Raw genomic sequence first — 12,167 nt, 5'->3', positions numbered from 1 at the left:
AACCTTTTATCGTCCCTGAAGGAGTTTGTGTGTGTGTGTTTGCTTCCAGCCTGGATTTATGATGAAAAACACACAACAATACTACAACACAATAAAACACCCAGAAAATTACAACAGCAAATAAAATACAATGAAATAAAATAAATAACCCTCGAGTCAACGGCTCCATATAGTCCCATAAAAAAGTGGATTATTAGTGGAAAATATGAGGTTCTCACTTGCGGTTGAATCTTTGCATTGTTTCGTTTGCATGTGGAACAGTTAAACTGCGCTGGGGAGGAATTAATCCCATATTCCCTTCTCTGCTGGCACTGGGAGATGTGACCCAGCGGGCTCGCTCCGCCCTCTGACGGCGCTGACCGCAGCACCAGCTCTCCTCGCCATATGTTCCTCAAAGGTTGACTCAGATATTCCTGCTGAATCCTATGTTTCTCCCCCCCCCCCCCCCCCCCTCCCCCCGGTCTGTTCAGAGCCAGAACTGATGACGCTTGGCGATAACACCGGCTTTTTTAACTGCAGAGTGGAGATTGAAATTTCAGACGTCAGCTGTTAACAGATTAAATGTAAAAACTTAATTTAAATATACAGATATTTACAAGTACAACCCTCTCAACAAATGAACAGAATTGCATAATAAATGATTATAAAACACTTAAAATAAGTCAATAACAGTTTTAAGGGCTTAATACAGATGTTTGAGTGAAGATCAAGATACTGAACTCGTCCACCAGTTCCGTTTTCTTGAACTTTATCCCAGTGGGTGTGGAAAAGGCAGTTGTGACCTTGTCCTCAGTTTTTAAAGCAACACAGCGGTGATGAATCTGCCGAACCACTGGGGCACAGAGTGATCAACGTAAAGGCCGTGTCCATTTAAAACTCCTTCGCAAAAGATTAAAAATGACCTCGCTTGACCCCCGACCTGGATAAAAACGTCCTTGTGCTCAGCGGCTGCGTTTTCGTCATTAGAGTTAAGAGAAGCTCGGAGAAAGAGAGCATAACCCAGAGGGAGCAAAATGAGATCTGTCAGTAAGAAAGTCATTTACAGGACCTGCTCGGCTTCACTTCACAAATCTTCACACTTCAAACTTCTCAAGGTGGTTACGAGACATCGGAAATCAAATTAGATACAGCCGACTGCTTTGTTTCAGCAGAAGAATACACTTGAAGATACTGGGTCGAGTGAGCGAGTAAGACATCCTGATATGTAAATGATTTCATGCTTCTTTCCACCTTCCTCATATTTTTCTCTTTATTCATGTGAGGCCGCAGGAGAATTAAAAACCCATCAGTCAAAGAAAAAATAATAAATTACATCAGACTGTGGAGCTTGAAGCAGGTTTCAGCCTCTTTTAGCTGAATGTTTTGGTTTCCGGGTTGAACGTGGTCGGTAGCAGCCGTTTGTAGTGAATTGGAAAATCAAGAGTGATCGTTAAAACTAACCAACGACTAAAGACTTGAAATAAACATGGCTGGTGAAGAAAGTGACGTTGAGCATTTGGTTGATTATCAAAAATCATTTTCCATGAACCCAGATGTGTTTGTTTTAATGCTGGAATCAGTTATAAACAGAAGCAGTTGCCAAAGTCAGGTTTCATATCACAAAAAGTCCCACAAACCTAAACTTTCAATGGTTCTTTCCCAAGTTTGTGAGAAGACACAACATGTCGTCATCAAAACACAATCACTCGACTTCTCTGACACTCCTTCTTAACCCGTCCAGCTGAGTTGCTGCTCAGCAGATGTTTTACAGACTCAAACACTGAGGTGAAAACTGAGCTCATCCTGCAGCTTCTGAAATATTCATCCCCCCGATGGGTTCGGCCACTTTCCCGCAAAACTCTCCCCGAGCCAAAGTTTAAAAGAGAAATAAAGAAATTCGATTTTAACACAACGACGAGACAGCAAATGCGTTTTGTTTACGATGCAGAGCACAGAAAGCTTCCTAAATTGTAATGTGTTTTAATTTGAGTTTACTGATTAGCAATTTCCAAGCTTTCCTGCACGCCATGTTCAATGCCCATCAAAGCCCATCTTCAGAGGCCTAATGCAACCCAACGACATCTTTAATGACATAATGCAAACCAATGCCGTCTTTGATTAAATAATGCAAATGTAATGTTTTGTCCTGTAATAGAATAATGCAGCATAAATTCGTTACTTAATGGAATCATGGTAGCAGCAGTGATCACTTGTCTGCTGAGCTAATGCTGACCGAAGGAGGACATCCCTGCGGTAATGGCCGAGGATGATGGCCGCTCTGGGGCTTAGACAACGTCGTCTGCGTTTCCCCTTCGCTTTGTCACTGTCGGTCTGTTTGTCTCCATCTGTCCTCTGTCACGTTTCCAGTCTGGCTCGCTCCTCGTCCGTCTTTCTGCCCCCCCCCCCTCCGTCAGTCGCTTAATGGAGGCAGAATTCGGGAAGCTGCTCGACCGACAATTTTTAGAGACAAAAACTGTGGAAATTTTCAACTTAGGGAAAAGTGTGATGCACACACACACACACACACACAAAGAGCGCCAAGACCTCCACTGAAGGTCGTGCCACAGATTGAATGTTCTCTACTTTTAAAGATAAATCAATCTTCCATTAATGGAGATAGTGTGTGTGTGTGTGTGTGTGTAGGTGTGTGTGTGTGTGTGTGTGTGTTAGCCCAAAAGTAAAATCCTACATTAATATATCTGTTAATGTCGGTGTGGGCTTAAGACACACTGCTGTATTAAAATAAATGAACATATGGAGGTTAGCAGGAAAATGTGCGTCTGTTTGTGTGTGTGTGTGTGTGTGTGTGTGTGTGCGTGGGACAGTGTGTGTGTGTTCACTCAGACACTCGGATTGCTGATCAATAGTTGTGATTGAATGGCCCATTAGCCATCGGAAGCAATAGAGACGGCATCACTCCACATGACAAACTCTAAGACACACAGACAAGCGCACACGCACACACACACACACACACACACTCACACACACACACACACACACACACACACATACACTCACACACACAGTCAGGTCGCCATGACTTCAGAGTAAATTTCACAGACTTACATTCATTTCCCGGAGACTTAAGAATCGATCAAGCTCAACGTCAGACTCGAGACTCGGTCTGCGTTACCTTCCTCCGATCATGAGCATGTCTTCTTAACGTGAACGGATACGGACGGAAATGACAAAAAGCAGCAGTACCACCAGAAAACTAGGGGGGGCAGAGTGGCCGATAGTTTAAACGACCACAAGATCTGAGGCAGAACCTTTTTAGGAGAAATGGTGGATGTCTATATGATCTTATGCCAGGGACATAAAGTATTTTTTCAATAATTATCATTACCTCCTCCTCCATTGCCTTTTCATACATATATGATCCCTACACTTAACCTAACCTTAGTTTATATGAGACCTGCTGCAACTTTAGCCATAACTACCACTTGATCTATACCTTAGCCAAACTTTAAGACATAGGAAATGACAAAGGTACTCACTTTTTGTTCTAATTACTGAGACAAGTCCCCATAATGTGACTATGCAAACAGATCGAAGTCCCCACAACACTAGCAATATCTGGACCACACACATATACACACAGGTATACATGACTTCCTAACCATAACCTAAACCTAAGCTTATATATAGTTAAACATATATTTTCCCCTTAATTGTCTTGGTTTGCTTCAAGATCAAGAGAAACTCACTTTTTGTCATGGTAAGGAAGACGAGTCCCTGTAATGTAACAAACAAATGCAGGTCCCTCCAACATCAGTAATACTTGAATCACACACACACACACTCTCCCACACTATATGACAGGCGACAAATTAAAAGCCTGAGTATGATGAATATACGTCCCCATAAACAGCCTTTACGAGCGACACTGGCTGCGACTGTAACTCACCACTCCCACCTACACACTCAGATTTTCTTTTTTCATTTTGTTTTTACGGCCGACTCTGCAACAAAGTCATGATTTATAATTATGCAAACGAGATATGACAGCTACTTCTCTGCTTCCGTCCGATAAGCCGCAGAACACTTGTTTTTATTCCTGTTCTCTTGACCTGAAGGAGTGTGAACAGGATCCTGTCACATGTTGTTATTATTTGTTTGATCGGCGCCTATAGAGTCAAATGATTCTTCTTTTTTTACAAAAAAATGGAGAAATCATGCCGAGGGGGAAATGAAGTGTTTTCTCTAAAGGGTGATGAGTTAAAGTTGAGTGTGGTGACAAAAAATGATTGTCTTTGTCAAATAAAACTTAATTATTTCCCCGTTAATGAATTAGTTGATGGTTGATAACGTGACAGAAGAATGAGCTCATCAAAGTTTCTGAGGAACTTCTTTAAATGTCAAAATACTCAGACACACGTTAAATCAAATATCAAAATAACTGTAGATGGATTTTCTGGTGATGCTTGATGGATTATTTGACTACTTGTTGTTTTACACTAAAATAAACTCAGTCATTATGAACTGATAACGATTAAGGGATGTTTGTCTTGTCACACAACAGATCAAGTTTAATATTAAAACCTTCTCTTCCTCTTTCCTCTCCTCTTCCTCTCCAGGAGGAAGCTGACTCCAATTTCTACTGCGAGTTGTGTGACAAACAGTACGTGAGACACCAGCAGTACGACAACCACATCAACTCCCACGACCACCACCACAAGCAGGTGAGTCACACGCCACCATGACAGGGGACCCAGGGGTCCGCGTCACACACACACAAACACACACAGACACACACACACAGACACACACATGCTCTTTACCAAGGTCATGGATTTGTTACATCCCAGAGACACATCGACCGCTCGACTCTGGTTTCTCTTACACAACACAACAAAAACACACGGTGGTCGACAAAATCACACAAACATAGCATCTCCTCTGGTGACGGCTGAGACTGAACCTACAGAGCGATTTGTGACAGAGGAGATTTTCTTACATCTTTTGTTTCACTGAAGGAGAAAAAAGCAAATATTCTGCGTGAGGTGAAAACATCAGCAGTTTATGAATTCATCATCTCTCTCACATCTCTTGTGTGTTCGCTGGAAATCAATGAGCAGAATTCACCTCAAGCTATATTAGAGTTTTATGATTTCTAAGACATTAAAGTTTTCTTATATTAGCTGATATTTAATATTTATATATATATATGTGTCAATGACAATTGAATTAAAGTGTATATTATATTATCAGTATATAGAAACAAGCTACTTTTACTAATTACAACGGGAAATCCAGTTGATTCATTCTATCTATCATAACCAACAGAAGACATAATCGGATCAATATGAACACTGACAGTTATAACTTGAATTAAATTAAATTGAATTGAATTATATATAAGTAAATCTATAAAACTATTAATAATCTGCTCAGGAAAAACAGTGCTACAGCGACTGCAGACAGCAAAGCAATAACGGTGCCAGTTATCCAGGGCATCGTTCTGGGCTCAGATCAATAGAATATATCGCACTGATTACATAATAAAAAAAACTGGTTATCAATAATAAACTCAGCAAACCTAAGAGATGGAGAGAAATCAGGGGCCACTCTGGTTTTACCTCTTTTCAGTGTAATATATGAAGAGTTTGTTTTCCACAGTGAGTCGTGCAGGAAGGCGACTGAGGGAACTCGCAGCTGTTTGGACCGTTTACAAAATGATTGGTGCCGGGAGGAATGCACTCGCTGCAATTATCATTTGTTCACTCGCTGCCGATGAAAGAGGAATAATATCTCCCACAGTTTAGCTGCGTCAGACTTATTAGGTTTACTTTCAGAGCATTTAGGGCGTATTGTTTGAGACTGCAACTCTTGCAGTGAAAGGATTTTATCCAACTGTACAATTCTGCTGATTGCACACACACAGACACACACACACACACAAACACACACTTCTGAGTCACTGTCAGGCTCGGCCCCCTCTTCTTTTGGAAATGATGTGGTTTGCAGAGCGCCTACGTCACCGGTGCTTGATGTGCTGCCGTGACAGAGTCGCACTGAGGAAAAACCACCGTGCACAGTTTATCCTACATTATGCAGCTTTAAGCTCCGATCACACCGAGAACTTTCTGCAGGTTGCGGAAAAAAAAATTGCAAGGCACCTTATTTTTGGTGACAGTTTGAAAAAGAGCAGTCTGATGCAGTTTTTGTCAGCAGCTTCTAGGAAAGGGAACAGAAACAGTTGTTTTTGGCCTCGAAGAAGACAAATTAAAAGTCCGTGCTCACCTTGAAACTCCGAGTCGAGCCAAGAACGTTGGTCCGGGACCTGAATTTAAAGACAATTACAAAACCCACATAAATTAAAGGATTTCTGTCCAAACAAGCCACAGACCAACTTTTGCATGTGTCTATAATAATCAGCAGATTATCATACGACACTCGGTTCAACCTGCTGCAGCTCAGCCTGAGTCCTCCCCAGCACCAGGGAAGTGGAGCACGTTACTTCACTGGCGTCCTGCGAGTCAAAGGATCGACTTTAAAATCCTGTTACTTGACTATAAAGCACTATAATCGGTCTCAGGAACAAACACAACTCTGATCTGCTTGAATGTGATAAACGGTCCAGACTACTCAGCTCAAAGGAGACGAGTGACTCCGAGTTTCCAGAATCGACAGCAAGAGACGTGAAGCAGATTTGAGTTTCCAAAGTGTCAGAACTTTTCATAACATATTTAATCTTTTACTATTTATTTTCTTGTTTTTATTGTCTTTCTAATCCAGTTTTAACGTGACTCTATGGTTTTATATTAACTATCTTTTCATTATTCTATGCCTCTTTAAAACATATTTTATGTAGATGTTTTAGTCTTTTAATTTTAATGTGATTATATTGCTTTATACTCTTTTTTTATAATGATTTGTCTCTTTAAAATACTTTATTTTCATATTTTATTGTGTTTTGGTCTTTTGAATTCATTTTTTACGTGATTTCATTGTTTTGTATGAAATATTTTAAAATGTATTGTTTTCCCTTGTTTCATTGTCTCTTAAATGTTAATTTAATCATTTGATTTAAAAACCTTTTGTAATCATTCTATGCATTTGAATTCCCTTGTGTCCTGAAGTTTTAATATCTTCTTACCTTATCATTTAAAGCACTTTGATTTGCCTTGTGTCTGAATTGTGTCGTCTCACCAAACCTCCTTTTACTTGTGTACTGGTTTAACAATTGCTGCATAGCACTGCTGCACATTGAGTTCCACACAAGTGTAACAGTAAGTTTGTTCAAAAAATTAGCGAGGCAATTAAATTTGCGATGTAGGAGGGGAAGTGTTTGCGCCCGAGGGCCCATCGTCTCATTACCAGTCCGTGCACTTGATGATATTTTACATTTGAAATACGCAGCATCTCAACAATCAGCATTATTCAGTGAAGCAGGTCCCGGCTGACACAGTGTGTACTATCTCATCTTCGGGGGGATAAAACTGCGTTGTGTATTTGTTTTGGATTAGTGGATTATCGTGGGTACACAATGAACCTTTTTCTGCAAACAACTGAATAACTATTAGGAATGAATATAAAAGGTGAATCAAGCCTTCGCACTGAGACTGTTGGTATTTTATATCATTCGATGAGGAAAAGAAAACTAAAAACCATCAGACATCCAGGTCGGCTGCTCCATGTTCCCACAGCAGCTCCAGATCCTGGACTGGTCGAGTCAATCAGCTGATGAATAACAGAGTAAAGTCTCTGCAGCAAAGATTCAAAGCATCTGCTGACATTTGCAGGGAGAAGACAAATCACAGAGTTTCCTCAAAACATAACAAAAACCCGTTCAAATGATTGAACTTCACATGTAACTGTCCAATTACCTTTAAGCCCCTAAACTACGTATTAAGCTGATTACATTACGTTGACTGTATTTCTTTTTTAAACCATCTGAACACTTTCTGGCCTGTAGACGTCTGCACCTTTCAACACTTTATTCAGCTCATAATTTTCCATTTCTTTTTGCTGTGACATTGTCGCCGAAGTGTTGATTCGACTCTATACGGTTATTTTTAAAGTCGCAGTTTGTGCTGCTGCAGTGGATTTCAGTTTGTTGTGAGGTTTGCTGTCACTTTGTCCACCCTTCACACTGTATGTTCACCTTCTGAGAAGTGCTGAGGCTACACAACACGCCATAAAACACACACACACACGCACACACACACACACATACCCACACGGCATCTGTCCTCCTACCCTTTTCTTCGTCCCTCTGCATTTTATCTATCGGTCTATTTTGGTTTGTTTTTCTATTTGTCGGCTGCTCTGCCCGCCTCGCTGTCTGTGACGTGAACCCACCGGTATTATCATTATCATTATTATATTATTATTATTAATATTATTATTTGTGACACATGCACACACATGCACACACAGTATCAGTATCTCTGGCTTGCAGACAGAGCTCAGTAAGTGAATTAAGCTGCTCTGGCCTCTGCTAAAGCTGACACAGGCTGTCTTAGTAAGCACAAGTACTGAAAACACACACACACACACACACACACTCACACACACACACACTCAGATGGCACCATCAACTGATTTAACTGTATTTCCCCTTTTACCCGTTTTAACCTCTAATTTCTCCTCATTAAAACTAAAACAATAACACGAGTAATGCGTCTGCTCCTCGTCCTGCAGCGGCTGAAGGAGCTGAAGCAACGGGAGTTCTACCGAGCGCTGGCCTGCAGGAGAAAGAGACGCCGGCGGGAGGAGAGGAGAGAGGAGCGAGTGCTGAGGAGGCTCCACCAACATGAGGAGAGGAGGACAGGAGAGTGGTGAGTGACTCCTTACGTCCAGTGGATGTGATGTTGCTTTATTGACATTTAACTAAACATTATATTAGACTTTTCAAATCTAGTTCAGGTAGTTTATTATAAAATATAAGTAAATCAAAGCAGATTTATGTCACATGAGGCCAAAGAGACGAGGCCACATAAATTCAATTAATGACCTTTCATTGCTTCGTATTTAAAGCTGCAATAATCAATAGTTTATATTGACAATGAAGTAAATGAATGAGCACATTGAGTCTTAACTCTCTGGGTTATTTTTTTACTGCCGCTGACTCAGGCGGTTTATTGTCCTCATGCATCATTTTTTTTTTCAAGATGTCTAAGTTTGATTCTGATTCATCATCATCCCAGTGATTATTTTTTAAATGAACTAATAAGATATGGCTCCCTTCAAAAGAGAAACATTTCCTTTTCCTACTCTGGAGGTGGTGGAGAAAAAAAACTAAAATGAGGTTAAATATTAGACTTAAATTCAGGTGATCCAATATTTACCAGGTGGTGAGACGATGATTCTAAATGAATGCACATATTGGAATTTTGGATTTCTGTATTTGTAAAAGGAGAGATGTTCTCATACTGATACCATCATCACAAATGCCTGAGATACTGAAAGTGACAGGTCGGACATCGGCGAGTACACAAATCTATAAACTACAAATCATACTGGCTCAGGGGGTAAAACGGGTCAATCGCTGACCAGAATCAAATTCCAGGCATCAGCGAAGTTGTTTTTTAATGTGACATGTGCTGCTGCAGTTTTGACTCATTCTCCTCCACATGTGACTCCTCATGAAGCAGGAAAACTAAATAATATTATCAACATGAGGTCATGACCCTGAGCACAAACACCAGCTGCACGCTTTAGTTTCTCCATTTAATTTCCACTGTTTCCACATTTTCCTCAGCACTAAGAGCTCATTGATTTCCAACCTGCTTCATTGAGCCGCTCTCTCGTTGCAGTGCGGCATCAGATTACAGAAATAATAAACCTGCTTCAGATGAATAATCCATCACAGGAAACACCTTGCTGTGTTTATATCGGTCAGAGTAACTTAGCAGCTGTGTTACTATCAGATCTCCTGAAATATGAATATGATATCGTTAAAAATCTACATCAGAGAGCTGGTGGGCCGGAGGGAAGCTCTGATAACTGGGACTCACCCGATATGAAGTGGGCTGCCAAACGATAAACAAACACGCGGCTCTGCAAACAGCTGATGTGTGTTTGGCTGAAAACATGTTGCGATGGGGGAGAGTTCGTCTGGCGAGCGACCAAACAGAGGATGCTATGGTTTCTTTGAATATATATATATATATATAGAGTATGATACATGAATACACAAACTGAGAGATGTCAGCAAAGGTCTCCACTAGAAAAATAGTCCCTGAAGACGTCTTCAAACATCTACGACTTCTAAATTGCAGGCATCAAAGTTGGAATATTAATGCGAGTGTGGGCCTACGCACATTATTGATATTCATATTAGTAAGAACACTTGATGTGCTGACCGACATCAGATTGTACGAGACTAAAAATACAGCAGCAGAGCAGAGGGAACTCGCTCCTCGGTTTCATTGAGCGTTGGCACAATAAACTGCATTTGTTTAACGGGGGGGTTGTGGGAATGGCTGTAAAGTGTCTCAAGCCAATCACGTCGTGCGGCCGAGGCCCCTCGTCGGAATGACAGTTTCAGATTTGCAACAAAGCTCCAGGCACAAAGAGAGCGGGGGAGAAAACTCGGTTAAATTGATTTTCAGCTGGATTTCACTTCTACTCTCCTTCAGCACTGGTCTCCTTGTTTCCTCTCCTCCCCTTTTCTCGTTTCCTTTTCCCGACTCGCTTCTCAACCTTTTTTTACACTTGTCTCCTTGTTTCCTTCCCCCTCTTATATGTTCCTTAATTTCTTTTCATTCTCTTCTCATCCTCTTGATTTCACCTTTCCTTTGACCTCATGTTAATTCATGTCCACTTGTCCCCTTCCCTCTCTCCTTGTTTCCTTTTGTCCATAATTCCTTTTCTTCGGTCCGCTCATCTTCTCCTTTTCATCCTATCCTCTTGTCCTCCTCTCTTCTTATATTCTTCGTTGTCCTCTCATCAATTTTCATCTTACGTCCTCTCTTATTTCTTTCTCTTAATCTTCACGTCTCCCCCAATGCTCCTCATGTTCCCTTCCATCATCTCCTCGACTCCATATTTTTGTCCCACCTCCATTTGTCCTCTCATCTTCCTTCATCTTCTTATCTCCTCTCCCCTTCATCTTCAATCTCTCATCACCTCTCTTTCATCCCTTAATCTCATCTCTCCTTACTTGCATACTCGCCCTTTCTTATCCTCTCCTAATCCCTTCTCTCCTCGTCTCCTCAGCGCTCCAGGTTCTGGTCCGATGTTCAGATCCACCACGGTGGCTGTGGATCCAGAGAAGCAGAGCAGACCAGACTTTGAGCAGAACTGGGTCGACGTCCACACGAGCGGCTCCACACCAGGAACAAGTAAGAATCCTTATCTGCTGAAGAGGCGTCGACTCGGCTGCTTGAATAGTTTATGAGTGTGCGTTTGGTTTTGGAGATGAGGACATCACTCTTCATATCGAGAGATTAAACAGAGAGTTGTCTGCAGCGGCGAAGCTGAAATATCTTTATCGACAGTCGACTCCAGAGGAGAAATGAATGAATGATGATGGTCTGCTGAAAGAGACTAAATAACATCAGGAACATGTTCTGGGCAATTATACACAATCAAAAATAAATCACTGCAGGGACTTCGTAGTATTTAAAGTAGACGAATTTCAAAGAAGTCATTGGATTTAAGAGGAAATCTCAGCAGTAGGTAGATTTGCAGTAGTAATAAAAGTCCAGAGTCTCCGAGGATTTGACTTCAGTGAACTTTGACTCATAAATTCCCTCCATCGACCAGCGGAGCAGGGTTTGGACAGTTCTGACCTTTGAGCAGAGAACAGAGGAAGCGATCGTATTATTTGTGTTGCACCAGTAACGCAGCTCAGCTGGAGTGTAAACGGATCCACGGAGAGCTGCAGTCAAGATATGTTGCCTTAGATCGCCCCCCCGTTGACCCCTGCACGAAGGCTTGGGTCCTCAGGTGGATCCTGCTCTTCCAAAGTCCAGGTTGGAAAACTAAAAGGTGCTTCTGCCATCAGGACCATCGGCTTTGGAACGGCCGACTCCTAGTGAGTCCTTCCAATACCTCATCGAACACAGTTAAGGTCACCACCTACCTGTGGAAACTCTCTGGTGTAGACAAGCGTGGGTCCCATGGAGGCAACTGGCTAGAGAGTTCACCGGGGGGTCAACCTAAGGACCAACAAACTCTTAAATCGAGTTCTAAAGTGATTTCAAGTTAAAAAATAAATTCAGTTCCTCAGTGAG

Source organism: Platichthys flesus, chromosome 12 (assembly GCF_949316205.1).
Source record: "Platichthys flesus chromosome 12, fPlaFle2.1, whole genome shotgun sequence".
In the NCBI taxonomy this organism is placed as follows: Eukaryota; Metazoa; Chordata; class Actinopteri; order Pleuronectiformes; family Pleuronectidae; genus Platichthys; species Platichthys flesus.
This window is presented reverse-complemented; position numbering follows the sequence as displayed.